Here is a 16256-nt window from a genome sequence, read left to right on the forward strand (position 1 = left end):
ATCAAAGTCATGCCCAATCTGCCCTATCATATCCCATTCAACAAGAAACGAGCCCATCATTAGAGGATACCCTACAACAATTCATGCAATCAACCTACCAAATCTAAAAAATTGAGACAATAGTCGGACAACTTGCAACTGTTATAGAGTCGGAAAAACAAGTTTATCCCAACCAACCCATTCCCAATCCAAATAGTCAAATTGAAAATGAAAAGCAGAATGAAGTTGTTGAAGAACTTGTAATATGCATCCAACCCCCTAATGAAACAAAAAAGTTGGATGAAATAATTCTCGAAGCTCATGAGGAAAATGAAAAAGATATAGTTATATCTCAAGAGTCCATAAATTAACAAATTTTATACTTACTCAAAATGATAAGGAGTCTAATATAGATATGCAATTTTCTTATTTTATTGCTATTCCATTAAAATAGCATATTTCTAATTTTCTTGTAGGTGTGATGCTATAATTATTATTTATGGTATTTGCATCAAAGTCATAACTCACCCTACAAATGAAATTCTACACCATCGATTGGGTGTAAGTTAAAAGAAAAAAAATTATAGTCGAGCTAAAGACTATAAACTAAAGAGCTTTGTGGGAGGCAACCCATACTTTCATGTTTCATTTTATATTTCAATTTTGTTGTGTGTTTTTGTTTCATGTTTTTTTTTTCAAAAGTTTGAAGGAAACTTCTTGCCCAAAAAGAAAAGAAGAGAAGGAAACAAATGAGCCAAATCAAGGAAGCATACATCGAAGAGAGTAGTTCTTAAATTTTTCGATTTTATTACTCATTGAGGACAATGTTTCATTTAAGTTTGGGGGTAGTGTGTATGTGTTTTTCTTGGTGTTTATGCATGTTTTTTTTTTTTTCATTTGTTGTAAAATAAAAAAAATGGGTGATATTTTTTTTATTACTTTATAGTTCTCTTCAAAATATGAATAGTTCTTAAGCTTTCTTTTTAATTATTGAGTCAAGTTCTCTAAGTTTTTTTTTTATATATTTTTCATAATAGAACACTTCTATTTCTTATAAGTTTATATGAAAAATAATAGTGTTTAAATCTTCTTAGAAATCAAGATTGATTATTTGATAAGTTTAATCTATATTCATACTTTTTTTTTAGAACTATTATCTTTGAGCAATTCTTGAGGAAATACTTCAAATATCACCAATAATAAAAAATATATTTATTGTGTTTTAATTTTCTTTTGCTTGAGGACTAGCAAAACATGAAGTTTGGAGGTGTGATAACTCTACAAAATAGAGTTATTTTACAACATTTTTTATGCTAATTGTTGCTTAGTGTTTGTGTTTTTAAGTAAATTATTAAGATTTTAAGTAATTTTGAATTTATTAGGTTTATTTTAATTTTATAGATTTTTGTGTATTTTTATAATTATATTATTGTAAAATATTATAGTTTAATTATTTAATATTAATATTGTTAAGTTAGAATTAAAAGGATGAACTTTTGAGCTTAAATGTTTAAATAAAATAAGTTTTAATTAATATTTACATGAAACTTATGTTGTATATTATATTATTGAAAATATTTAATTTTAATTAAGTTTATGATTATTTTGTAGGAAACAATGTGGCATTTTGGTAATTTGGAAAGAAGAGAAAAGAAAAGAATTAAAACTGAAAAAAGAGAAGGAAAATGTGGCATTTATGAGAAGCTCTCCATGCCTCCCACCTGCCCAGCCAGCCCAAGCCCCCAGGCCCATCACGCATTAGGCCCGCTTGCCTCTTCCCCAACCTTCCTCCAGCCTCTGCCCAGCCTGGGCTTGCGCCAGGCTCGTTTTGCTCCCAGCTTCTCTCCAGCAGGCTCGTGCCTCCGAACAGCCCAATACAGGCAGCCCAGCACCGTTCCTTCAACTGCCTCCTACCAAAACTCACCCAACCCACACGCCTTTGGACCTCTCCCTCTCTTCCAGCCACAAGCCAGCTCCTCCCCTACCTGGCCCAGCCACCCAACTAGCAGCCTTTTTTTCCTCTTGAGCCTAAAACTTTGTCTCCTTGTCCCACAATGCCCAAAATTGCCACATTTTTACCCAACTTTTATACACATTTTCACCAAAATCATCATTACACCCTAAAATTTACCCCTATTTTTCATATCATTATTAATTTAATTAATTTAATCAATTTAATTAATTTAAATTGTTTATTTTAACACTCTCATTTTGGCTATAAATAGGGAATTTTCAAGACCATTAAGGTGTGCTTGGAAGAGGTTTTACACTACAAATTTCCTACACTTTCAAGACCACTCCATTATCTTCATCTTTTTCTTATTTTGGTCATTTTTTCTATGAGTTTTTTAGAGAAAAAATTTGGGAGTTCTTCCTCCAAATTTTCCTATTTATGTTTGTAATTTCTATTCTAGTTGTGTGCTTCTAATCTTTTTCATGAGGTTATTAAGATCATGATGAAGCAACTTGTAACTAGATAATATTTATGGTGTATGTTGATTTCCCTTGTAATGCAACAAATTTTATGGATTTTTCTTCTTCATATATGTCTTTCATCTTTAATGTCTCATATTTTTTATTGTTAGATAATATGTAATTTGTTCTTCATTTTGCAAAACATAATATTCTTTGTGTAAGATGTGTCATTCAATTGTACACATCCAATGCTTAGAACAAATATATTTTGTTTTGCCTTATAAATAATGTTATTTGATTTTTTGTTGTCTCATTAGGTTGATTCACATTAAATAATTTGAAATTATACTTTTTGAAAAGTGAAGAAAAATCTTATATTTTTTTAGAAGTAATTTGTGCTTAAAATTATAAATCTATTTGGAAAATGATAGTTTGACTTATTATAACTATCACTAAAACATGGGAATTAATATACTAATAAGTATTATTAAACTTATATTTTGTGGTTCTAGTATCTTAATAATCTTTCTTTTAACATTTATTCTCAAATCATTATTGGTTTATTTTTGTTCTCTTAAATAGTTTTATTTTTAGTCTTTTATTTTATTCTCACTATACAAAAATCTCATCAATCTTTGGAGCTAGGTTAGAATTTACTAATTTTGATTTAAAATAGTTTATTTTTTTATTTTAGACAACTCCTTTGGGTTCGATCTCGTGCTTACACGAACACTGTATTCCATATACGATTTGTGCGCTTGCAAGATATAAATATTTAAAACATACCTGTTTTGGGTCCATCAATAGAATCTCTGGTTTCTTGCTCTGTTTTCTCATTGAGTTTCAGTTGAGTTTTTGGTTTGAAAGTTAAGTTTGAATGGGAGTTTTTTGCAAAGGTTACTTGGGTTATGATGCCTAGGTCATATGTAGATGGTTTTTGGGTTCAATTGGAGGTTTAAATGGAGTTTGGAAGCTTGTTTTTCAGGTTGGAAATGGAGGAATCAGAGGAGGGAAGAGGTTGTTATGTCTGGCCCTGGTGCTACAACGCTAGCCAAGGAAAAACTCCCCTGGTTGTAGCACTGGGGTGCTAGGGGGGCAGCGCTGTAGCACTACCCTATTTTCCCTGATGCATATTTTGGGCATTTTTGAGGGTTTTTGGCTCGGGGTTACAATTCCTAAGGCTCGTGATCGAATCTACTCACCGTTTGGGTACAATTCGGGGTCTCAGGAGTGAATTTTAGGTCAAGACCCTTTTATTGTTGATTTTCATTAATGGAAGTTATAATTGGTAATGACTAGGTGAAGGCTAAGGGATCAAAGGATCAATCGTTCTCAATGGTCGTTCAATTATTATTTCTCGCTCGAACCAGAGGTAAGAAAACTGCACCCCATATGTGACATGCATGGCCATCGTTGAGGCATGTTGAGTGTTTAAATGTGGACATTGATTGCATATCAAATGCTTAGTAAATCATTCTCACTTGTGCATGGCACTGACTAATTAGTGAGAATTGGCCATGGTGTCAGTATTAATTGTGAAGCTGTGACTCACTAGTCAAGTTCGGCAGTAGTACTAAGCACTGGTCATATGGTATTGACTAATAAGTCAAGAATGGTTTTAGCATGTTTAACGCAAGCCAAAAAGATTAGATCTAATCGACATCTGCATTGAATGACTCATCATGAGCATTAATGCCAGACCGACCTCAAGTTCAATGAAAACTAAAAGCGCTTGTATAGCATATGGCTAGTCACTTAGAGCCAGGGCTAGAAGGCCCAGGTGACTGCATCGACACATGGCTATGGGTGCTGATCCCCGTAGTGACTACTCATCAGTCACTAATTTTTTGTAGCTAGTGACTACTCATTAGTCACTCATTTGTTTAAGCTAGTGACTATCATCAATCACTCATATGTTTAAGCTAGTGACTACTCATCAGTCACTCATCTGTTTAAGCTAGTGACTACTCATCAGTCACTCATCTGTTTAAGCTAGTGACTACTCATTAGTCACTCATCTGTTTAAGCTAGTGACTACTCATCAGTCACTCATTTGATTAGGGCTATAAGCCCCATCATGGTTAACAGAACCTCAAGTGTTAAATCACTCATCTGATTAGAGCTATACGCTCCATCATGGTTAACAGAACCTCAAAGTGTTAAATCACTCATCTGATTAGGATTGACTTGATAGTCATCCATTCAGGCGGGCAGGATTCCTCATCATGGATTCCCCATCATTATCTGAACCTCAAGAAAATATTTTGTAACATGTTATTACTGTTCATGAGCATATTGAGTTTTCTTGTTGGGCTTCGGCTCACAGGTGATATGTGGTGCAGGTAAAGGAAAAAGAAAGCTAGACCATCCTTGAGTTGGAGAGCTTGGGTGACGATATGTACATATGGGGCTGCTTGACTGCCACGATTGAAGGTAAAGAGGAACAAGGGTTAAACCCTATTTTGTCGCTTAGATCGGCTGGTTGTAAATATTTTCTTGTAATTAACCTTTAAATTATATTTTTGGGATCTCAATGTATATAGTAAACGTTTTAGTGAAACGTTATATCTTAACAAAAAAATTTAACCCTAAACTGCTAATCATACTTAGTTACACGATTATGGCCAAATGACTCGATTAGCGAGTTTAGCACTATTTAAAATTAACACCGTAACGGTCCCTTGAGTTTAGGGCGTTACACATAGGGTGTCTCAATGTAAATAACGCCCTAGACTAATACTTACAAAACATTCGCATAACATAGTTTATAAAAGAATACCATCCATTATTAAAGTCTCAGGGGGACTTATTTAAAACCATGCAAGTTGGCGCCACAAGTTTAAAATAAAACATAGGTTTTTATGCAAAGTTCAAAGAAGCCAAATAAATTAAATAACAAAGTCCCACTGATAATTTAGGAAAGTCCCTTAAAAACAAAACATAGTTTAAATGGCGTTCTACGTTGATCGTTTTATCGTCCATAGGATTACCCCACGCCATACACCCCATGATGAAAGAACTCCTCACGTCACCACGCGTGCCATAGAGAAATCCTATTTGCTACCTGGAAGGAAAGTAAGGGGGGTGAGCTAAAAGCCCAGTAAGGAAGTACAAACAAATAAGCAAGTAAGAAAACAACAAAAACCAAACACTAACATTCATCTAAGACATCATGGTTCGTCATAACGTAATCGTAACATATCATCATATCTTAACATAATCATACATATCATAACATAATCGTACATATCATCATATCATAACATAACGTAACATATCATCATATCATAACATAACGTAACATATCATCATATCATAACATAAATGTGACATATCATCATATCACAAACATACAGCATACATGATGAGCATGGAACGCTAGTTGTCCATGTCACCCTATGAGGTAAACAGGAGATCTCTGGTCCTTGAATAACCTCGGCGCGTCCGCCCTAGGAGTCACGTCTCAATGTCCTTAGTAACTCGTTCGATGTATCTGACATCGTAATCTGTTTGATGTATCTAACATCCTATTCTGTTTGATGTATCTAACATCCATACACATATCACATTCAACATATCATCACATTATGGTATTCATAATTTCGTAACAGTTCATTCATATAACAACCTTACCATTCATAGCATAAAATCATAGAATCTATCTAACTTCCTTACCTCAGGTCCAAGCTAAGAATTTCACAATCTTTCAACGAGCCTATATCATAATCAAAATAACATTTCTTAGGTTCATAAAATTACTATTTTGCCCTTCCATACAACTCATGTGTGCATGGGCCATGCACTCATGATAACAGTTACACTCAACATGCAATTATCGCCAAAAGAATAATGCTCGTTCTACCCATTTTACTAACATGATTGTTTTATAAAAATCACATAGTTGAATAATAATCATGATTTTGGACGTAAAAGTTGATTTGCATGTAACATGCATACGTGGAAACATTGCGTAATAAAGACGTTTTCAAAAACGATAATTCTACATTTCTTGCTTTTATTGTTTGAAAATCAATAGACATATTACATGCTTTATTTTTCTTATAAATTTTTAAGTTGATTAAATTTCTCAAAACTTTATTTTATTTTATAAAATTATTTTATTTTAGCTCAAAAATAAAATATGTGACATCTCCCTTAATTAATTCTCAAATTACAAAGAATTAACCAAAAAGCTTGGATTTAATTAAAATGCCTATTTTAATATGTTTCTTTTAAAAATATATTTTATCATTGTTTTACATAAATGAGGTGAGAAAAAAAATATATTTTTAAGTGTGGAAAATATATTTTTATTTAAATTATTTAAGACTTAGTTTTTATGTGACAAAATCCACATGTGCCAATTAAATAATAATTTTTGACCTTTTTAAATCAAACTTTCAGCCACCATTTATTTTCTCAAAAATCACAAATAAATAGAATCTAAATATTTTTCTCAATCAAAATAAAGGAAAAATCATAACTTGTCAAAATATGCATTCATATCATTAAAATACCATTTTTCAATATTACCATAACTTAGGAAAAATAAATTATTCCAAAAACTCATCAAATTCATTTTAGTGACATTTACTTCACATTTTATTACAAAAATTCCAGCAATTGTTTTTATCATTAAAAATCACCATAATCAATTTAAAAGCTCATATTTTCTAAAAAAATCAATAAAAATTCTGTAGGTAATTAATTAAGTAAAATATCATAACATGAGACTTAAAATCCCCTTTTTAATTTCATAAAAATTAACATAACATCAAGAACATTACTTATGCATGCAACTCATCTTTTTATCAACTTTTACCCAATTATTTACAAAAAAAAAACAGCAAACTTAATTCCTCATAAAACTCAACTTTTGTCCCAAAAATTACTTAAAATCATACATGTCTAAAATCTCATCATACTCTTATAATATGCATGATTCTAATATCACTAACATATTCACATGAATTCTTTTAAGACCATTTTTTTCTATTCCATTGAAAACCAACAAAACACTAACAATGACAATAACATATAATAACTCATAAGCACCATATTCACATATACCTTATATTATCCTAACATGTTTCTATCAAGATTTTCATGCATCTTATAATTTAATCATTCACAATATAACATGCATCTATCAAAATTCCATGGATCAAAAATCAAGATTGTCAATTATTATCTTACCCATATCACATAGGTCCTAAAACATGGATCTACTATATTGAAATTCACTCAACATCACAAAATATCAAGAACATACTTAGGTATGCCTAGGCCGAAATCTCCATGCATGCATTCATAGATTATCACAATTTTTTTATGCATAGCAAAATCAACATCACAACCCTTTTAGCACAAATCATACTCTCACAATATACAAATCATATACACCAATCCTACCAAAAATCAACCATTAGCATCATCATCAAAACCTCATAGACAACCCACCAAAAACAATATAAAGGCTAAGAAAAGTCCATTACCTCTCTTGATTGTAAAATCAAGAACACAATAAGATAAATACCCAAACTCCACACCCTTGTTCAAGCCTAGGGTTTTTATTGGAGAACCACCATGAGGAGAAGAAAGAACCCAAACACACAACAATAACACAAGTCAATAACATATTATCAATAAAAGAGATTATACAAATAAGAAAAACAAGAGGACATACTCTAAGAGGGGTTCCTCTTCACCTTCTCCTTCCTTCTTTCTTTCTTTCTTTCTTTCTTTCTTCCTCTCTCTCTCTCTCTCTACATGCCACTCTCTTTCTCTCTCTCTCTATGTCACGGCAGCCACACAAGAGCAAATGGCTCTTCTCCTCTTTCATTTCCCCTTTAGCATAATCCTCTCATAAAGCCTCCCCAACACAATAAGGTAAGTTTCCTTTTTCCATTTATTTTCTCTTAATTTCTCTTTATTTAAATAGATATAAAGGAATAAAAATGATCATGCATATCCCCAAAATAACTATTGTCTTCAATTTTTGATTTTTCATTACTTAAAAGAAATCATTCCTTTCCCACTAGGTCACACGCCCAAACACTCTTCTCCCCTTTCTTTTCTTTTTTTTAAATAAATAAATTAACTCAAATAAAATCTAAAATAAGGAAATATAAAATGTGTAGAAAATCTACACATGTGCACCATGCTACCATGCACTAGCACACACTAAATCACTAGGGTGCATTACTATCTATCATGCACCTTGGTGCATTCCACCATAGCTCACATAATTACCTCAATTGTCACACTTAATTAAAATGTAACACTAATAGTAAAATAACATGTTACACAATTATTCACTTATTAAATTAATTAACCAAACAACTCTAACAATTAAATAAAATAATAAACAATCAAATAAAAAAAATAATCATCCAAATAAAAATAACAACACTTAAATAAAACAATTCATCACACTTAACATTTAAATCAAATAAATCACAAAAAATTTAATAATCTAAAAAATAAAAATAAAAAATTTGGTGCACTACACTCAAGTGTCGATGCTAAGGAAAGATGTTTCGAGTACTATACTTGTTTGAGTTAAGAGACCTTGGAATTACAGTATGACCTACCATGTGAAGAGAAGCCATTGAGAATTCTAGATAGAATGGATAGAGTCTTAAGGAAATAAGGCTGTCACTCTAGTGACGACGTTATAAAGGAATAACATGGTAAAGAACACAACTCAAAAGTTAGAGTCAGATATGTGGGATCAGGGTCCCGAGATGTTTGAATAAATTTTGAGGACAAAATTTCTATAAGGAGGGGATAGTTGTTGTAACGACCCAAAATTTCTAATAAGGATTAAGGACCTTGATTAGTGTGCTGGGACCGCATAATTGGTATATATGTGAATAAATGATTAAATGCATGATTATTTGGCATGCATGATTATATGATTATATGGATGTGATTAAATACATGTTTATGAGTATTAAATATGCATGTTGACCCTGTTTAGCTTATAAGGGTATACTTGCAATTTTGGCCCGTTGAAGGCATAAATGTGATTATATGTGATAAATTGTTGAGACCACATTAGTATGTGGATATAGTTGCAGCATATGACTCGAGACGGTCCTAGTGAGCAGATTGGCAAAATAGTAACGGCTGGGATTAATACCCGGCTTAGGGGAGAGCCTAGGGTATTTTTGGGAATTTAGAGAATATGTTGGGAATTATTAGGTGTTGGATAAATAATTAGTAATTAATTGGATGACGGGATTAATTGGTGAATATTAGGAATATTTGAGGAATTAGCGGGAACTGGGAACAAAATGACTATTTTTCCCCTAGAGCAATTAAAGAGCGAAGTAAACTTTGGGAGGGCATTTTAGTATTTTATTGGCCAAGGATATTTTCAGCTGATTCCTCGAAGGTTTTGGAACACTCTAGTTTTTCCTGGAATCAAAGGAATGCTCAATACTTTCTTTCAAAACTCTCTCACGATTTCTTTTCTCTCTCTCTCTCTCTCTCTCTCTCTCTCTCTTACATTTGGTGATTGGATTGAGCTACTGAAGGAATTGAAGGGCATAGGGGCTTAGGCTTAAAGCTAGAACTAGGATGAATTGAGGCTTTTGAAACCAAGAGGATGGGCTAGGACTGAAGCTCAGGGCTTAGAGGTTACAGATTGTGGGAAACAACCATATTTGAGGTAAAGCTTTCATCTCAGATCATGCTAAGGAATTCTTATATTTGTGCATGAGATTAGACTGAGTTTTGGGTATTAAAATATCTGAATATTAAGTGGTGATTTCTACTGATTTGGGGTACTGAATCTAGTTTAATTTCTTAGGAGATTAATGTTTAAAATATGTGATGTAATTCTAAATTCGTAGCTAGTTTGGATTTGAATTAGGGAGGTTTGCTAGGGGAATTTCTGGGTTGGTTCTTGGTGTTCTTGGTTGGAAAAACCTGGCACTAAAGATATTGAGGCAAGGCTATTTTTGGCCTACGCTGAAAAAGGACTCAGGCTCGTACGTCCAAAAGTGTGATAAGTGCCAATGCTTTGCCATAATTCTTGAGAAGAACCCATGGAGCTTACCATGATTTCATCGCCCTAGCCATTTGCAGTATGAAGGATCGACCTGATTGGTTCATTGCCAACTAGAAATGGAGGAGTTCACTATGCAGTTGCTGCCATCAACTACTTTACAAAGTGGGTCGAGGCCGAGCCTCTGACAACCATAACCTTGAAGAGAGTCTTGGATTTCGATGTGAAGAACATCATACATCATTTTGAGATCCCAAAGAAGAACATGTCTGACAACGAAGCTCAGTTCGATAGTGATCTTTTAACAAAATTTTATGAGAATTACGACATAACCAAGAGTTTTTCTTGAGTGGCGTATCCGCAAGCTAATAGACAGGATGAGGCTATAAATAAAACTCTAAAGGAGAGCCTAAAGAAACGCCTATACGAAGCTAAGGGATCATGGCCTGGGCAGCTCCTGCAAGTAATTTGGACTTGTAGGACCTCACATCATACCTCCATTGGGCACACCCCCTTCTCTTTAACCTTTAGAAGTGAGGCTATGCACCCAATTGAGGCACTAGTAATGTCACATAGATAGAAAACCTTCGATTACAACTCTAGACCTGATTGAGGAAAAATAAGAGGAGTCACAGTTACATCTCGTCCATTAGCAATGGAGGATCACTCACTATTTGAACTCAAAAGTCAAAGGACGAAGTTTCAAACTAGGTGATTTAGTGCTCCGAAGGGTATTTTTGGCAAACAAAGATCCAAAGGATGGTGCATTGGTATCAAACTAGGAAGGAACCTACTAGATCATGGAAATCTTGTGTGAAGGAACCTTCCAATTCGCTTAGTTAAGTGGAGAGTTGGTCCCATAGACCTTGAATATTGTACATCTAAAAAAATACTACCAATAATAGGATGGCTTTGTTATATTTTTATGTTTTTAGCAATACTTTATTCCTTTAGGGCTTATTTATAAAGGCCATTGTTATTTTTTAAAATTTGAATAATATAAGGTTACCGCTTAATTTAAACGAGATACCAAAGTTATCATTTTTTTTGTAATGTATCTCAAGCTTATTTTGTGGAAGCGACATAGAGTACATATAAATTCTAATTGCTTGGGGGACATATAACCCTCCATAATCTTTGAACTATTCGGCAAAATTTGATAAATTTTTTCAACTTAGAATTCTGAAAATTGATTATTCTACGACTTTTTAAATCTTGAATTTTCAAAGAAATTATGAATATAAACTATGTCAAGAAAATTCAAAGAAAAAAAACCTAGAATTTGACTAGGAAAAATCCTCGATGTAACCAGGTCCAAGGCCCGATTCCTAACAGATATAACGTTATTAGGCGAGCAAACTTCTGGATATAACTAGGTTCTAAGCCTGATTCCTAACAGGTATAACGCTATTCGGCGAGTAAACACCTGGATATAACTAGATTCGGGGCCTGATTCCTAACATGTATAACGCTATTAGGTGAGCAAATTCCTAGATATAACCACGTCATCGACCAGGATTAACTGGTTAATCTAAATATAACCCTTATGATTGCAAATGTACAAGGACTTAAAGTTCATAGGCATAGCAAGAGCATAGGTTAAGGGAAAAAAAATAGATAATAAATTAATGAGCATGACTAACACAAGTATATGAATAACTCTAAGAGAAATAACCTCGAACTGAGCTCGAAGGCAATTGTCTCAGCTTTTGAAAGCTTAATTACAATGGATTCAAAGAACCTGAAATAAATCATTACAAAAAAAGAGGATAAGGGCGCCTTAAACATCATTGAGCTTCGATAACTTGCCCTTGTGATGTCACCTCATCATCGCCCCCTTTAGTAGCTCCAAAAGCCTCCATGGTCACGAAGGTGTAGTGCACCAAAAATATTTTTAGTTATTAAAATTTAATGTTTTATTTTATTTAATTGTTAAGTGTTGTTAATTAATTTATTTAATTGTTTGTCTGTTTAAATTAATTGTTAGAATTTGTTTGATAGAATTTTGTGAATTTAATCGTTAAATATTATTTATATATTTATTTTAAAAATGTGATTATTTGAGTTTTGGTTGAATGCACTAAGGTGCATGGTAGGTAGTGTTGCACCCTAGTTATGGAGTGTGTGCATGTGCATGGCTGCATGGTGCACATGTGTGGAATTTTCTACATACTTTGTAGTTGCCTTTTATTAGATTTATTTATTGAATTAATTAGAAAAAATAAAAATAAGAAGATGAAAGGAGAGTGGTGTGTAGCATAGTGGGAAAGGAGAGATTTATTGTTGGGGTTTTATGTCCTAATTAAAACCCAAATTCTTTGTAATCTCATTTTATTATCAATAAAAGAATAGAAATCATTTTTTGACTTGGTCAATCACTTTGCTCACATGTTTATTTTCATGATTATTTGTTTAATATAAACTTCTATTAAATCCCGAGCATATAGCTAATCGTATTTATAGTGGAATGTAAATATGATTATATGTTCAAAATAAGTTAGTCCTAAGATTAGTCAATGCACAGGATTTACACTAACTTGTTAATCTACGATATGATCTACTCACAAATTGCAGTGTTATGTTCTTTCCAGAACATTAGCAAAGTAGATAAGATCGATTGTATTTGTTACATCGGACATGACCGATATTGACAGTTGATAAGATAAGTAAACATACCGTTATTATCTATTCTAGTCATATCATATAGTTGACCATAGGTTAATTCAATCTTAATTTTGAGTGGTTAGTATTCTAACTGATTGTATTATTTGAGTTCTTTGACTTGTTCGTTACCAGCTTACCCTTCGGACTAGCCCATACTTACATCTTGGGAACTGTTGTGAAAATTAATTTGATTAAAATGTGCAAGTGTACACAGTCACAAAACAAGTAATAAAGTAGTAAGTATTCAAGATCGTCTCCACAGGGATTGCAAATTAAAAAGTAAGCAAAACAATTACTAAACAATTGTAGAAAATTAAAAGTCAAGTGGTTGTTTATAGACTAAGAAAAATATTAAAATAAAATGGAAATACTGAAATTAAAAACTGAACTGAACAAGAAAATTGAGAGAAATATATGAATTGCAAAATAGACTTGAATTATTGAATTCCCTTATATTATTCGTCCTGAACAAATTGCGGATTGCTGCAGCAATATTCTAGCAAAACTCCCAGGATAACAAAAAGTTCATTTAACACGCATAAAACTTTCCCAAATCTTATGACCTTAATTCTTCTACTTAATTAAACATATTCCTATGCAAAATCAGATTTAAGAATGCAATCACAGTTCAATTCTCATATGTTACACAAGGTAATTAACATATCCCTATATTAATTACTAACATAACCTAACCTAGATTATGACTCGTGTCATCCAAGTTTTTCCTATTACATTCAACCTTTCCAGCATTAAATATAATTAAAATAACATGCCATTGTTGGCCAAACAACAATAAGAAATTAATTTAAGCACACTTGAATGATCAAGGGAGATTTTACTAAAATAAAGTGCAAGAAATGGATAGATTATAACATAGGGTTCATCAACAATTCAAGCCACCAAAAAATTAGTTCATGGCTGGTTTCATACACATTAATTCACAATCAAAACTGCCCATAATATTCAGATTTAGAATCTAACTCAGAAATTAATAACAGAAAGTTTAGGAAAAGAAGAAAGAACAAATCCAAAATGATGCTTGAGCTTTCTATGCTTGTCCTCCTTCTTCCATTGCTGGTATCTCATCTTGTTTCTCTGTTTTTTATGGTTTTCTTTGCCAAAAATGGCTGCTGGTTCTCTCTTACGGCTAAAGCATTCTTTTGGTATATTAGGTCTTCTCTTCTCCTCCCAAAAGTACCATAATGCCCCTCTTTTTCTCCCAAAACATAAAGTCTTCTTTCTCTTTTGTCCTTTTCTCCAAAATGCTAATTAATTCCTACTGCCATTGCCACATCAGCCGAAATATAAGCTTGCCTCTTGACTGCCACGTGTTCCCCCCTCCAAAATACACCTGATCACAATGCTTCAGTTTTGCTGCAGTAATCCTAAATATTCAGCCATCAACACATAAATTCATCACAATAAATTAATATGCTAACTCATTCCTTTGTGCACATATCTATCCATGAAATCATTATCTTTAACCAATAAGCTATTAAAAACTAAAAATAATTACACTTAATTAAAATAATGAAAACATCAAGGATAGCTACAAAAACTAAAAATAAACTAACATCACCCATGATTTTTTCACAATTATAAATTCAAAAGCACATGAAATAACTCTTTATTCAAGAGTTATCAGGAACTCAGTAGTATAATTGAGTGGGAGTGTTAAACATAGATATGAACATCTATAGCTTCTAATGATTAAGTGAAACGATAGTTTCCTTTTAGTTTGGTTCAAGGTGTTAAATGATAGAGATCTCATTTCAGTAATTAAATTAGTTTACTGAAATATCATTTACAAGGAACTAAGTGTTTTAAGGATAAAATACAATGAGAGGTAAAACGGTATTTTAGTCCTATCTCATTGTAGACCGTCTATAGAGGATTGAGTGACAATTATGGTTGTAACAATGGATAATTAATAGCGTATCTATATTTGTTATGGAGCATTCTATGAATTCAAGAGTGCAATTCCGAGTCTATAGTAGAGTCACGAGTAATTAATAAGTTAGTAAATTTATTTGTTAGATTTATGATAACTTATTGGAGCTTGATTTCATAGGCCCATGGTCCCCATTGTACCTTGGATAAAATCATCTAGATAGTCTCAATTAATTGATTTAATTATCAATTAGAATTATTAAAGTTGACCAGGTCAATTTTGGATAGTTTCACAAAGTTATGTAATTTAGAGAAGAAAAGATAAATTATGGCAAATTTATTAATTAAGATAATTTGGTATCTAAATTAATAAAGAAGTTTAAATCAAGGTTCAAATTATAAATAATTAATTTGATAAAGGATTTAAATAATTATTTAATGAATTAAATCAATAGAAAATAATACATGCCTTGATTTTAAGTCCAATCTGATAGTTTTAGATTCTCTCTAAACACAAGTCCTTTTTCTAAGCCTCTTGGTTAATTTCTCTTCTTCTCTCTGTATCTATCTCATGTGTTGAGAATTGCCCACACTAGTCTAGGTGATTCTAAGGTTACATTGGAAGAATGTGAAGAAATTAGAAGAATTCAGTTTCTTGATAATACTCTGCGACAGAAAGGATTCAAGAGTTAGAGAAATTGAAGGAATGACTTTTTAATTCCACTGCGTATACTGTAAGTATTCTATTCAATGTTTCTCTTTGAATTCAATTTTAGAAACATATTTTAGGCTATCTCGTATTAATTTGTTTAATAATATTAGATATACATGAAAATAAATAAAGATCCTGTATAATTTTTCCCAACATTTATTTACCATTTTTTTATTTGGGTGATTTTAGATAAAATAGGAAAACATGCTATCATCTTTATTTTTCTACCAATTAAGATAAAATCAAACAAATTAAAATAAAAGAAAAATAACAAAAAAGGGGAAACTTACCTTTTCTTTCACTAGGCTATTATGGGCTAGGTTAGGATAAAGAGGGCAAGAAAGAAGAGAAGAGCTTTATGCTCATTTGGAACCCACGACCATAGAGAGAAGAGAGAGAGAGAGAGTGGCAAGCTAGAGAGAGAAAGGGAGAAAAGGGGCTGCCATTTTCTAGAGAGAAGGAAGAATAGAAAGGAGGAGGAAGAAGGTCTTGGAAGGTCATAGGTATGGTTTCTAGTGTTATTGATCTATTTTTTATTTTCTAAGTTTAAGGTTTCTCTCCCCCATAATCCTAAGATCTTTT

Source organism: Humulus lupulus, chromosome 9 (genome assembly GCF_963169125.1).
Source record: "Humulus lupulus chromosome 9, drHumLupu1.1, whole genome shotgun sequence".
Lineage (NCBI taxonomy): Eukaryota > Viridiplantae > Streptophyta > Magnoliopsida > Rosales > Cannabaceae > Humulus > Humulus lupulus.